Source organism: Pristis pectinata, chromosome 6 (genome assembly GCF_009764475.1).
Source record: "Pristis pectinata isolate sPriPec2 chromosome 6, sPriPec2.1.pri, whole genome shotgun sequence".
Taxonomy (NCBI): domain Eukaryota; kingdom Metazoa; phylum Chordata; class Chondrichthyes; order Rhinopristiformes; family Pristidae; genus Pristis; species Pristis pectinata.
Window position 1 is genome coordinate 20,626,709 of NC_067410.1, and position 15,615 is coordinate 20,642,323.

General features: G+C 38.1%; 1 protein-coding gene across 2 annotated transcripts in view; it reads right to left on the reverse strand.

The window, feature by feature from the left end:
* The window catches only part of iqsec1b (IQ motif and Sec7 domain ArfGEF 1b), a 404,551-nt gene that overhangs the window by 384,632 nt on the left and 4,304 nt on the right, over positions 1 to 15,615 (reverse strand). The gene's annotated exons all lie outside the window — the stretch shown is intronic.

The following is a 15,615-nucleotide window of genomic DNA, read 5'->3' on the forward strand; positions in this document are numbered from 1 at the left end:
TTTATCATTACCAGGGCCTTTTTTTAAAAAAAAATGTAAACAATAGTCTGTAAACATTTGAAAGTTTTTCAGACTACCAAGTCCTTAAGATTTTGCTGGAAAAGTATAACCTGGAAACAGGGAATCAATGACAGCTACTGCATGTCCAGAAGTTTACATTATCAATGTCAACAGTTGTCATTGCTGCAATTCCAAAATCTGGGCCTTCCAAGTATTACACTAATATTCAATACTCCCCAAAAATTTAGCAGTCAGTTTTCCAGATTCCCACAACAAATATTCAAGGAATGATCATTTTATCATCATAGGCAGGCTGGCAACCACAATGAAACCTCATTGCAGGTCCCATCAAAATGCAATGGAGTATTTATAAATACACTAGTGGATATAGAAACAAGATTTGCCTTTAACACTTATTCAACATGTACAAATAATATTTGATCATAAACAAAAGAATCCCAAGTGTTCACATTTAAATCCTCCTCATTCAATTACCCTGGAAGAGTTCCGAGAAGAAATTTTCTTCTTCCAGTGGGGGCTCAATGGATTGAACTGGCTTCCATCACTGCAGCAATGACTCTGATTTTTGTGAGAATTGTGGGAATTAGGCTGAACAATAATTCATTTCAATCATATTTTCAGTTTTTTGCTCCCTTGTTTCTTTAGTGGGACTGCAGGATAACATAGATAGCAAAACAGCAGGATACAGAATGTCTGGAGTGAAGTGTGCACATATAATCTTATTATGGGTTAAGAGCAGCTAATAAAAACATTGTAATTTTTCCTTTTGCCTTAAATGTATCAAAGTTTCTCCCTCTTGCAGGAGATTAGATCTCAATGAATTCCTAGGCAAATCAGCAGGCAGAATGTTTGTCTTCAATGATCTACCAAACACATTTGTACATACAAATTAGAAGTAGGTTACTCAGCTCCTCCAGACTGTTCTGCCATTTAAGATCATAACAGATCTAACTGTAATCTCAATTTTGAATTCCCATCCACAATTTTCACCCCCTTGCTCATCATGATCTGTCTACCAGGTCATAAAAATATTCAAAATATCATCATCCACTGAGCTTTGGGGAAGAGAGCTCCAAAGATTCACAACCCTCACAGGGGAAAAAATTCACCCATCATAAAGAGGTGACACCTTATTTTTAAACAGTGACCCTTAGTTTCAGGTTCTCCACAAGAAAAAATATGCTCTTCACATCCACCCTGTTATGATGATCTTTCATTTCAGTCATGTAGCCTCTCACTCTTCTAAACTCCAGTGGATATATAGAGCTTTCTTCATAAGACATTCATTCATTTCAGATATTAGTCCAGTAAACCTTCTGAGCTGCTTTTAATGTATTAAAACCCTTCCTTAAATATGAAGACAATACTGTACTTAGTAGTCCAGATGTGGTCTCACCAATACCCTTTATATAGCATTCCCATTAACATTGCTAATTACTTGCTGTACCTGCACTGTAGCTTTTTTGCCATGCACTCAGACAGCTGAATCCCTTGATTTCAGAGCTCTGCAATCTCTCATTGTGGAGATAAATTTTTTTTAAAAACATTTTTCTTCTGAAAGTGGACAATTCCCACATTGTACCCATTTGCCAGCTCTTTGCCCATTCACTTAATCTACATCCCATAATAGCCTCTTTTTGACTTCACAACTTGCTCTCTTATCTACCGTTGTGTCATTGGCACCTTCTTCCAAATATTTCATACAAAATTGTTACAAGTCGAGGCCCCAACACCAATCTCAGTGGCAAACCATTCATTACACCTTGCCAAGCAGAAAAAGAACAATTTGTGTCTGCTCCATTTCACATTTGCTAACGAGCTTCTATCTATGCCATTGTTACCGCCTGCACCATAGGCTATAATTTTCTACAACAATCTTTGATGCAGCACCTTATCAAATGCCTTCTGGAAATTTTAAAATAGTACATTCACTGCTTCCTCCTTATTCATGGCACATTTGCTCTTCAAAGAATTCCAATCAACTGGCCAAGCACAATTTCCCTTTCACAAAACTACATTGACTTTGCTCTACTACCTTGAATTTTTATAAGTGCCCAACTCTAATATTTTTAATAGCAACTTGCAACATTTTACCTTTGACAGATATTAGGCTAACTGACCTGTACTTTATCGATTTGTCTCCCTAGCTTTTTGCTTTTTATCAATTTAATGGAACTTTCCTCAAATCTAGGAATTTTTGGAAAATTAAAATCAAGGCATCAACTATTTAACTAGCTACTTCTTTTAAGACCACGGGAATGAAATCCATCAGCACCCAGAGATCTGTCAGCCCACAGCTCAATTTCCTCAGTATCTTTATCCTGGTGATTGCAGTTTTCTGAGTTTTTCCTCTCCTGGTTCCCAATTTGGAGCTACTTTGCAAGGTTACTTGCATCCTCTGAAGTGAAGACTGATGCAAAATATCTGTTAATCTGCTGCTCTCTCCTTGTTTCCTATTATTCTCTAGACTTGCTTTCTCTGAGACCAATTTTTACTAATGTTTTGACACTTCTGGCTACCTTCATCCTGTAATCCAATTCTCTTCCTTTTTTTTTAAAAAAGTAACAACTGGAATGTTAATGAAATACTCTTTACAATCTTAAAACCTACCACCTGTCTTTGCACAATTATATAGTTTTTAAAAGTTTGGTACCATCTTTACATTTTTTTCAGTTAACTATAGAGAGTGGGTCCTTACCACGGAATGTTTCGCTCTCCTTAATCCCTTAACCTAATTTGCTAGTGCACTCTAGCTGTGTCTACTTTAATGCCCTCATAATTGTGCACATTCATGTTTAAATAGTAATCTTGGACCCATTCTTTCATTCATCAAATTGAATGTAAAATTCAATATGATCACTGCCACAGTGAAAGCATTAATTAATCCCATTTCAAGTCAAATACATATACACTGAGCTTGGCTATTCCCTTATTTCCCCAATAGATTTTCAATTCCCAATGACCTAAATTTCAATGGACAGTATAATTTGATTCTTCATTGAGCCAACTGGAAAAGTGAAAAGATAAGCTGACATTGAGTAAAAAGTCAACAAAATGATAGACTAACAAACTAAAAAACTAACAAAATGAGAGGCTTGGCAGCAAAACCTGCTATTGCAGACTTTATAATGTGCTGCAGAGGCAAAATGTAAAACCATAACTTTTCCAAGGCACACATGTGCTATCCAGATGCCAAGAATACTCAGTGGGATAGATAATCTAAAGCATGACAGCAAAAGGAATTCATATTCTTTACATCGTCGAGTTATCATGGACAAGTATTTTCCCCTCAGAGAAATAGTCATTTAATTAACAAATTATTTCACAAATGTCATTAACACTTTCTTCTTTAGAAGAGTAGTGGGGCTAGACCCAGCATATCAGTGACACCCAGTCTTAATCTTTTCAGTGATGAGAAAGTCAAGGATCAGACAGACTGATGATAAATTAATGAAGGATCTTTGGTAAAATGAGAAACTCACTCTGGAGAAATATTTTGGATCAACGAGGGATGGAATTCACCCAAAACCTTTGAAAACCTATAAGTTGTCTCACAATGTTGAAGGAGAAATAGAGAAGCCTTTAAAGAACTGAAATGGATACTGAATGCAGTTATCTGTCCTGAAAAATCAGAAGTAAAATTGGTTACACTATATTAGGACTATAGTTTTTCTTTTTGGGAAGAGTTAAATATATTGGTCTGCAAGAAGTCACTAAAACAATTCTTGCACAATATCTATTCCTGCACAAACTCAATAGATAATCTCCAGCAAGGAATGTAATACCAACAAACCAATTCTTTGCTGCTCAAAGCAAATTAATGGTTTTGTTGTTTATGCTGTCACGTACCAGCAAAAAAAAAACACACCGAGTCATGTATAAGTGTTAAAAACTATTTTATTAATAACTACTCATGATAAGAAAAATAAAAATGTTAGAATGTTAGAAGTAAAAATGTTAGATCTTAAATATTAACCCCAAAAACTAAACTCGAAGTGTGTGTGTGTGTCAGATTCCCAAACTCCAAGTCCAGGAATAGTTCTCAGAGTTCAGTCCAGCAAGCCGTAAGGTGAAACATGAGCAAAGGCTTCTGCAAAACCACTGTTGACTGAAGAGGAAATGTAGAGAGAAAATAGAAAGTAATTACGAAATCCAAATGTTCCACGATGGAACTCATACGACACCTCAATCACTGATGATCTCCATTCCTTTGTTCCGAAGTATCTGCCACCCCGAAAGGCATTTGAGACGTGGCCATCCACACAAATACCTGTTTCCTTCTACAGGTTAATGACAAAGTGGACTCCTCTGGATTATTCCAAAAATCCATACATGGATTGTAGTGACAGACAGTTATTGTTTTTCATCCATCGATACTGATACCAGCAGGCAGGTGTCTCTCTCCCTTTCTCTGACTGACTCCGACTGCTCCAAAGCGTCATCACATCCTTATCTCCTGTTGTCGTCATCATCATGCCATACACACACACTACTGTGCTATGTCTTAAAGGGACATTCACCAATAGTAACCTAATCCATAACAATGCTATACAGTATGGACAGCACATGCACACTTAAATAAGTAGCCCTGATAAGTTAGTTAATACAAAATAAAATGGTCAAGATGAAAAACTCTCTCCTAGTTGTAATTTCATCTAACATAGTTGCAATTCCTGCAGACCAATCATCTAAATCCAGGGAGTTCTTCAGGGTAACATCCTTAGTCAACCATTTTCAGCTGCTCAAAATACCTTGCCACCATCATGAATTCAACAGCAAAGATCTCTCCTGACGAACGCAAAGTTTTCAATGCCAATAACAACCACTTAAAGGAGTTTGTACCCACACATAAACCTAGGTACTGAAATGGACACAGCAAACTTGCTCTCAGCCCAGCAAACCTTGAAAAGTCTTCCTCACAAAAATCAGTGGATGGCGTTTAAATCGAGAAAGTGGTCTGCCCAGACTAATGAAGAAACAGCCTGACATGGTCACACTCACAGTATCAAAATATCTGGATGCAACTTGTCCAACCAGCAGGACATACTCACCAGAAGTGGCCGCACAGTGGTACATAGGCAGAAGGGAGTAGCCCTTGACGTCCCCAACATAGACTCCAGATCTCATGAAATGTCATGGCAGAAGTTCAAATGTGGGCAAGGAAGCCTCCTGATTAACACCTAACATCCCTCCTCAACTGATAAGAGTCTCCTCGAACAGTTTCCTGTTAAACAACACTTGGAAGCAGTGAAAGCAACAAGGGCACAGAATATCCTCTGGGTGAGGAATCTCATTGTTACTACCCAACTGTTGAATGACAGTGCAGGCCGAACTGGCCGGGAACTGAAAGACATTGCTGCAAGACTGGGTCTGTGCCAGGTAGCACATGAAGCAACAAGGGATAAACCATGGAGAAAAGCAGGCAGTCAATGTTTCAGGTCAGGACCCTTCTTCAGGACTGAAGATAGGAAAAGGGGAAGCCCAATATATAGCTCCTTTTCCCATCTTCAGTCCTGAAGAAGAGTCCTGACCCAAAACATTGACCACCTTTTCTCCACAAATGCTGCCTGGCCTGCTGAGTTCCTCCAGCATCAGTGTTTTTCATCTAGATTCCAGCATCTGGAGTCCTTTGTTTCTCAAGGGATATACCTATTCAAACTCATCCTCAGCAATCTATGACAGGTGCACCTGCTCAGGGAGTGCAATGGTTGAGGTGACCACTGCACGGAGCTTACGGAGACAAAGTGGGCACCCTCTATTGTGTTTGTGGCACTACAAATCTGCTTAATGAGATAGTCTCAGAACAGATCTGGCAACTCAAAACTTGGCATCAATGAATCAGCAGCAACAATAATGCACATTACTACAACTTATAATCTCACTGCCCACCATATTGCTCACTCTATGAATACTGTCACAACCTCATGACCTACCTTGTTGTGACCTCGCACCTTATTGCACTGCACTTTCTCTGTAGCTGTGACACTTTACTCTGTACTGTTATTGTTTGTACCTGTACTACATCAATGCACTCTGTACTAACTCAACGTAACTGCATTGTGTAATGAACTGACCTGTACGATTGGTTTGTAAGACAAGCTTTTCACTGTACCTCTGTACAAGTGACAATAATAAACCAATGTGATCAACTCTAGTTCAATAAGGAGTGCACCAGTACTAACTGGGAGCAGAACCAAACCCAATTAAAACTGATGAGGTGCAACATGCCTCCCAAACGACAGAAACAGCAGGCAATATATAAAACAAAGCAATTTCACAACCAACAGATTGGAATTAAAGCTCTGCAGTCCTACAACATACAGTTGTGAATGGTAGTGGATAATTAAACAAGTAATGGAAAGAAACAGTTGCAAGAACATTCCCATCCTTGAGGACAAGGCTGAAGCATTCACAACCACAGTCAGCCAGAAGTGCCAAATAGACGATAAATCCTGGTTTCTTCCTAAGATTCCCACCATCACAGAAGCCAGTCTCAAGCCAAGTTGATTCAGTCCATGTGATATCAAGAAGTGATCAAGGATGCCAAACACAGCAAAGGCGACAGGACCAGACACATGCCAGCTTTAGTACAGAAGACCTGCATTCCAGAACTATCTGTACTACTAGCCTAGTTACAACTCTAGCAACAACTTGACAAATGTAGAATATTGCCCAGGTATGTCACATTCAGAGACAAATCTAATCCAGCTAATTACCATGTAAAATCGGTCTGTTCTCAATCACCAAAAAGTGATGGAACCCACTGTCGACAGTGTTACCAATAACAAGGACCAAAGAGCTTTGTGGAGGCAAGGAGTGACTGCCCTTGACATCAAGGCAGCATTTGACCCAGTGTGGCACTCCAGTGCTTGGAATTTACTAATCCCTAAAAAGATGATGGTTGTGGTTGGAGATTGCCAATCATTCCAAAAAGGTGCACCTCAGGGCAATGCCCCAAGCTTGACCATCTCCAGCTGCTTCATCAATGACCTTCTTTCCAATCACAGGGTCAGAAGGGGAGTTGTTCACTGATAATTGTAATGTTCAATTCCATTCACAACTCCTTAGAGAATGAAGCAAACCGAGCCTGCATGCAGCTAAACTTAGATAACATTCAGGCATGGGCTGATAAGTGACAAGTAAAATTTACACCACAAAAGTGACAATAACCATCTCTGACATGAGAAAATCCAACCACCTATCCTTACCTCCTGACACCAAGACCTTCCCACAATCAAATTGGGATGCAATACCCCCTACTTCTCTCGGTAAGTGCAGTGCCAAAAACTCAAGCACCATGTTACCATCCAGGACAAAGCAGCTTACTTAATTGCATCCCATTCACTGCCCTAAAAGATTCTTTCTCTCCACTATCAGTGCTCAGTGGCTGCAGTATGCCATTTACAAAATGCACTGTAGTTACTTGCCCAGCCTACACCAGTAACAGTTCCTAGCCCATAACCTTTACCACTAAGAAGGGCAAGTGCATAGAAGGCACAGACCACCACCACCTGCAGATTCTCCTCCAGGCTGCACACAAACTGACTTGGAAATGTATCATAGCTGGGTCTAAATCCTGGAACTTCATGCCCAACAACACAGTGGGAGTATCTACACCAGACACACGAATGATAGAGAAATGGAGGGCTATGTTGGAGGGAAGGGTTAGATAGATCTTAGAGCAGGATAAAATGTCGGCACAACATTGTGGGCCAAAGGGCCTGTACTGTGCTGTAGTGTTCTATGTTCTATTAACAATGGCAGCAGTTCAAGGTGGCTGCTCAGCAGCACCTTCTCGGGGTAAATGAGGCTGGGCAATAAATGCCAACCTTACCAGCAATAGCCAAGTCCCAAAATTAATATACAAAAGAGAGCTCTGAAAATGTTAATTGGCATAGACTTGGCTAATGTCATTGATTCCGTGAGTCAAATACCCTCTTATACCAGATGAAAACAGTCTGACACATGACATGGAACATCATACCGCAAGAGACAGGTAATAGTCATTTAACAAGTCTAACCACCTACTCCCAAGATGCAATCACAATTATATTAAATCCTTCAACTACATCTTAGTGGTCACCAATGATCAGAAATTTAACTGAACCAGCCACAAATAACAAGGTTACAAAAGCGGATCAGAAGCCAGATATTCCAGTTATTCAATTGCCTCCCAACTTCCCCACAGTCTTTCCACCATCAATAAATTTGGAAGTCAGATTGATGTACACATTGATTAAGTGCAACCCCCAAAAAAAAGACACAATAACCTTGACAATGTCTAAAACAAGCATCAATGTATCCATCATCTAAAACAAATATTCTTCCTCCATCTGCCTAACGTAGATGCACTCAGCAGCTACGTAAGAAACCAACTCACCATAGCTTCTTCAAATGCAAGTCCCAAACTCTTGATTTCTCATAACGAGATGATCAAGGTAAGCAGGTGCCACAACCCACAAATTACCATTCAAGTCATATACCACCCTAACTTAGAAACATACAGTATTGTCATAATCGATGGAGCAGAAACCTGGAATCCCCTACCTAAAAACAGCATGGTCCCTGCTGTGGAGTTACCCTATATCAAATCAAGGAGACACTACCGGTTTTGCTAGGGGAAGGGATAGGCTAGTCATCCAAGCCTAGCCCTTCCCCGAGAAAATGCTGGTCGTCCAACTAAGACCCACATCCACATGTACAGAGTAGAATATGTACTAATAGAAATAGGTGCCTTAAAGTCATCAAATCTTAAACAGATCTTAATCGGGTATTGTCCCAAAAATAAAAGTTGACAAGTAAAATGTGAAAATACATGAATAAAGGCAGGATTTGAATAAAAAGCAATCCAAGCACAATTCAGCTTACATTTGCAGACATAACACAATCTGCTCTAACATTACATTAGCTAAATCCAACAGAAGTGATTCACAGAGGCTTGAAAGAAGGGCATTGGGTGAACAAAGAACACTGGAACAGCAAATAAATGGAAATATTAGGAAAACTGAGGGCTGAAAGGAAAGATTACGAACAGGTTATTGGAAGCATGCCTAAATAACAAGACACCAAGAAGTTTTTTCTGATTACTTGCAAATTCTTTCAATGTTAAAATGGGGCATGCCAAAAACCTCCATCAGCCTCTTTTGAGGCATCTCCATTGGAAATAGTACTATGCAAAGTCTGGTTTCCTTCCTTTGATCCTGCAGGAATGACCCAGATCTTTCAGTTGCCTGTCACTTTAATTTTCTATCCCACGTTCACTTCTTTACTGTTCCAAAAAAAATCCAGTAAAAGCTCAAACAACAGCACCTCGTCTTCTTGAGATTCATTGTTGAATTCAATACTATATCCCAAGGATTGCAATTTCAGATAGCCAGCTTTTCCCATTTGTGTCTGAACTGGCCAGTTCATCAACCTGTAACATTATCTCAATTTTTCTTCTCTCCACACTGATCCATTGAATACTTCCAGCATTCTGTTTCAAACCTCCAAAAAGTGCTGTGTTCTGCATATTAGTTTCAGCATAGTTTCTTGCTTGCTCTCTTCTGCCCTTATTCCTCATTCTCTAAACTTCCTCCAGTCAATTCAGCAATGATTAACAAACATTCCTCTTAATGGCATCAGCAACATCCAAGTTATCTGGATTCTTTTGGTTCCACCCTATAACAGGCATTCCCTTTGTCATCTTCACGTCTTTCTCACTCCTCTGCAACTTAACCCTGTTTATTTTTCTCCATTTATACAATTCTGATGAATCGTCACCAACCTATAACATTGAATTTGCTTCTCTCTATCCAAAGATGTTGCCACACCTGTTGAGTATTGCCAACATTTTCTGTTCATTCTTAAGCCAAACTTGTCAGACTGCTGTCCAGATAGGTTCTCTTTTGAACAGGAGGCAGGCTTCATCAATCAAAAAATGACTCCCTCTCTGGGCATAGTATTCATTTAGACCACTTAAAATGGTGTGAATGGAAAACAGAACAGTTGAACTGCTTGCCCTCAATACCTGGATGATTAGACAGTATCAGAAGCCCACAGACCATATCCAGTAACACTTTGAAAACACATGGAACTAGTCAAGCAATTAAAAGTGAAAAATCCCAAAAAAAATTTTTATTGCAGATCTCTTGCTTCTTCAAGATTTTGTAAATACTCAGGGAAGGCAGCATCTGTGGACAGAGAAACAATTAACATTTTAGGTCAATCATGCTTAATCAGAACTAGCAACTAAAAATAACCTTTGGGCAGTTAACAATAGCAGAAGAATGGCTGGCCAAGTCTCCACAAAAATAAATGCTAAATAGACACTTTCCACGTCAACGTGCTATACCAAAACAAATGGAGAATACAATAGCACAAAGACCATTGACTCTGACTCAGTCTCAAATCCAATGTTCAGTCCATTTCTCTTTGTATCAAATAAACTCAACAACTCAGCATCCACGGCCCTCCCTCTGAGTTAGAAAAATAAAGACACACAACCTTATGCAGAAAGAAATTGCTCCTCATCTCAGTCCCAATTAGCTGTCTCTTTAGCCCTTAGTTCTAGACTCTCCAGGTAGAGGAAATAGTATCTTAGCAAACACCCTAAACAAGCCATCTCACTAAAAGATTCCAAGATCACCTCTCAGTCTTCTGAACTTCACAGTGCGTAGACTAAACTTAATCCCACTTCATTCCAATGATTCCAAGCTACACCAAGTATATTCTTTTTAGTTATGAAAAACAAATCTGAACACAGTACTCCAAATGAGCTATCAAATCTCAAGCAAGACTTACTTTATATTCCAACATCCTTGCAATAAAGACCAACATATCACATATTCCCTTCTTGTTTATTCTACCTTCACATTTATTTGAGTTTTATGAACCAGCATACCAAGACCCTTATGCAGCAATATTTAGTCCCTCAACAATTCTATATTTCTATTAAATAATCTCACATTTTCCACATTATATTTCATCTGTTACCATCTTGTCCATTCAACCAAATTACATAGATCCCTTTGTGACTTCCATACAGCTCATTTTTCCACCTAGCTTTGTAACATTAATAAACTTAATGCTCTTTTCATCTAATATAATATAAAATTGTTAATATAAAATTGTGGAAAGCTGGAGGCTCAGTAGTAATCCCTTAAGCATCCCAGTAGTAAATGCAAATCAATATGAAAGTGACACATTTATTCGGTTCTCTGTCTTTAACCCAATCCTCTATTCATGCTATGAAGTTATCCCCAACCTCACAGGCTCATATTTTAAATGGTACCAACCTTGTGGTACTTCAAATGCCTTCAAAATCCAAATCAACTATTTCCCCCAGTTTCCCCGATCTATACTTATATTCTCCAAAATCTTAGGAGTGTCAAACACAGCTTGTAGTTTGTAAAACCAAGCTGAAGCTGCATAATCATTTGATTTTTTAAGTGCGCTCTTACAATACCCTCAAATTACCATATTTCACGAGCAACAAATGACAGGCTAACTAGGAAACAGTTCCCATTTCTTCCCACCTCTTAAATAACAATGGTACATTCGTCATCCGTTGGGACAGTTCCAGAATTAAGGAGATTTCCAAAGTTTACCTCTCATGCATCTACCCATGAACTTGTATCCCAGATTTCTATTGAAACCACAACATTGTTTTTTTTTGTTCTCCTAATTTCTCTTAAAATATTATTACTAAAGGGATTTAAGTTCCTTGAAGTTACTTCCATTGCTGCTATAAACCTCATGGCAGAGACAAAACCAAACTAAAAAAGACAAATTTAAAGTAGAAAATAATCTTCCATATTTGGACAATTTGGATGAGAATGTAGTTGGCATGGTTATTAAGTTTGCAGTTGACACCAAAATTGGTGGTATGGTAGACAGTGAAGAGGGTTGTCTAAGATTAATACCAACTAGGGATTGTGGACCAAACAATGGCAGATGGAATTTAACTCAGATAAGTGCAAGGTGTTGCACTTTGCAAACTGAACCAGTGCAGGACTTGCACAGTAAATGATAGGGCCCTGGAGAGTGTTATAGAATAGAGATCTATGGGTACAGGTATATAATACCCCTAGAAGAGGCTCGATAGCCTGGCACTTTTTCCCTTGGAGCATAGGAGGAAGAGGAGTGACATTACAGAGACTTATAAAACCATGAGACACACAGATGAGTGGTCGCAGTTTTTTTCCCCAGGGTTGGGCATAGATTTGAGGTAAGAGGAGAAAGATATAAAAAAGACCGGAGCTGCAACTTTTTGCACACAGAGTGGTAGGTACATGGAACAAGCTGCTAGAGGAAAATGTAGAGGCATGTACAATTACAACATTTAAAAGATATTTAGACAGGTACATAATTAGGAAAGGTTTAGAGGGATAAGGGCCAAACACAGAAAAAAAATGGCACTAACTCAGGTAGACAACTTGGTCCGAAAGGCAAGTTTCTGTGCTATACAAATCTGATTATTCATTGAGAACTGGTGCTCAATTGCAATTTTTTCCTCAATTAAAGTCTGCTCATTTTTGTCGGTTATCTTTCAACTGAATTGGAATGCTTTGAAGGCTGCTAAAATACATGATAACTATCTTTTCCCAGTTCGAAAATATACAATCAAGCTTCTTCAGGAGAATCCACTTCTCAGTTCTCATGATGGATTTTTGAAAATAACAGGACTGCCATACAAGGAGATATTAGGTTAACTGGATTTGTGTTCTCTAGAATTTACAATGAGAGGGCACTTAACTGAAACTTATAAAATTCTGAAAGGGCTAGACAGACTGGATGAGAGAAAGATATTCTGTCTAGCTAGGGTATCTAAAACAAGGATTTGCAGTTTCAGAATATGGGTAAGATATGGACAGGACTGAGTAGAAGAAAAATGTCTTCACTTGGAGGGTGGTAAACCTATGAAATTCACCATCACAGAAGGAAGTTATAGGAAGGATGTGGAAGTATTGGAAAGGGTGCAGATGAGATTTACCAGGATGCTGCCTGGTTTAGAGAGTATGCATTATGAGGAGAGACTAAGGGAGCTAGGGCTTTACTCTTTGGAGAGAAGGAGGATGGGAGGAGACATGATAGAAGTGTACAAAATATTAAGAGGAATAGATAGAGTGGACAGCCAGTGCCTCTTTTCCAGGGCACCAATGCTCAATACAAGAGGGCATGGCTTTAAAGTAATGGGTGGGAAGTTCAAGGGAGATATCAGAGGAAGGTTTTTTTTACCCAGAGGGTGGTTGGGGCATGGGATGCACTGCCTGGGGCAGTGGTGGAGGCAGGTACATTGGTCAAATTTGGGAGATTACTAGATAAGCATATGGAGGAATTTAAAATTGATGGATATGTGGGAGGAAGGGGTTAGATAGACTTTCTTTTTATTAATTTTCAAATTAATACATATAACATCAGTAATTATACACGTAATACAAAGAGATTGGGAGGACAATCATGACATATATAATCATAAAGAATAAAAAAATATATTCTAGGCCCCACAATTTCTTAGTAAACGAATATATTACAAGAAAGTCAAAAAGAGAAAGAAAAAGATTTATTGTATAAAAAAAACCCAAAATCGAAAAAATTATAAGTAATGAAATGAAACAAACTACAAAAATAAAAAAATTTGAAAGAAAAAAAAACTGGACTGACATTTCTCGATGAACAAAGAGCATTATTATGTCGTCAACTCCGCTCCTCTAAGTTCAAAGATTATTGAAAAGGGATCTATATCATATGAAAATATCAAATGAATGGACTCCAAACTTCCTCAAATTTAAGCGAAGAATCAACAGTGCCACTCCTAATTTTTTCTAAGTTTAAACATGATATAGTTTGAGAAAACCATTGAAAAGTAGTGGGAGGTACTGGATCCTTCCATTTAAACGAAATGGATCGCTTGGCCATTAATGTAACAAAAGCAATCATACAACAAGCAGCAGCAGCTAAGTGGCCAGATTCCATCATTGGTAGCCCAAAAATTGCAGTGATTGGGCGAGGTTGTAAATCAATATTCAATACAGTTGAAATAATGTTAAAAATGTCTTTCCAATATTTTTCCAAAAGAGGACAGGACCAAAACATGCGTGTCAGGGAAGCCACCTCCAAATTACATCTATCACATATAGGATTTATATGGTGATAAAAACAGGCTAACTTGTCCTTCGACATATGGGTCCTGTGAACCACCTTAAATTGTATCAAACAGTGTCTGGCACACACTGAAGATGTATTAACTAATTGAAGAATTTTCTTCCATGTATCTGTGGGTAAAAGTATCTGGAGTTCTCTTTCCCATTCATTCTTAATTTTATCAAGTGTCTCTGGACGCATTTTCATAATTAGATCATAAATTATTGCTATCAAGCCCTTCTGATAGGGATTAAAGCCTAAAATTTTTTCTCTAATTTCAATTTTATATGGAGTTGGAAAAGAAGGCATAGTAACTTTTAAAAAATTTCTAATCTGTAATTATCAAAAAAAGTGTGATCTAGGCAAATTGTATTTATTAGACAACTGTTCAAAAGATAAAAGTTACCAATGAATAAATCACGGAAACATGTTATTCCCTTCATTTTCCGTAAAGAAAAAGCTGAGTCAATTCTGGATGGTTGAAGGAAAAAGTTAGATTGAATGGGGCTTGATAAATTAAATTTATTCAATCCAAAGAATTTACAGAATTGAAACCATATTCGTATTGTATGTTTAACTATTGGGTTAGTCATATGTTTACTCAATTTAGTAAGTGCAAAAGGGAGGGTTAGATAGTCTTAGGCGAGGTTTAAAGGCCGGCACAACATTGTGGGCCGAAGGGCCTGTATTGTGCTGTACTGTTCTATGATTCTATGATGAAGTAGAGGCTAAGTCACTCAATATATTTGAGACAGATAAATTTCTAGATGCAATAGTATCAATGGGTATGGGAAGACAGGAATATGGTACTAAGATCAACAACCAGCCACAACTGTATTGAATGGTAAAGCAGGCTCAAAAGGACTGAATGTCCTGCTCTTCTATGTTTTTATGTCTCACACATCATAGATTAAAGAGCACTTTCATGGTAGGTGTCATGGTCTAGTTTTTGTGGTAAGTATTAAAGGCATTCACTGTTCATGAAGAAAGCAGCTTGCAAAAGATCCAGTAGACTATCACATGCACCATATTTTCCCCAATGTTAGTTGCTGTCAAGTGTTTGTTCATGTGAATAACAGATGACATTGGATGCTTGGCCAGTTTAATTACTGAAGTATTCTCAGCAAGCAAATCAGGAAGTCAAAAGCCAATTTGTGCTAATTTAACCACTTTACAGAGCATGAAATAAAGATTGAATGTTAATATTTAAATATTAACATTTCAATAAAATTAAAATGCATTGCATTTTGAAACATCTACTCAATGGTCATAATTTAAGCCCAAAAAGTTTGCCAAGCATTAATTATACCTTTGTATGCTATTAAAAACTATTTTACCTCAATGTGCAACATTTTCAGGGTATTTTGAAAGTTTATAAATATCCTACGCTCATCTGCTCAATAATATTGTTTATTTACACTGGAGATGATTGCTAAAACAATGCATTTAGACTGTGAAAGAACAGGGGAT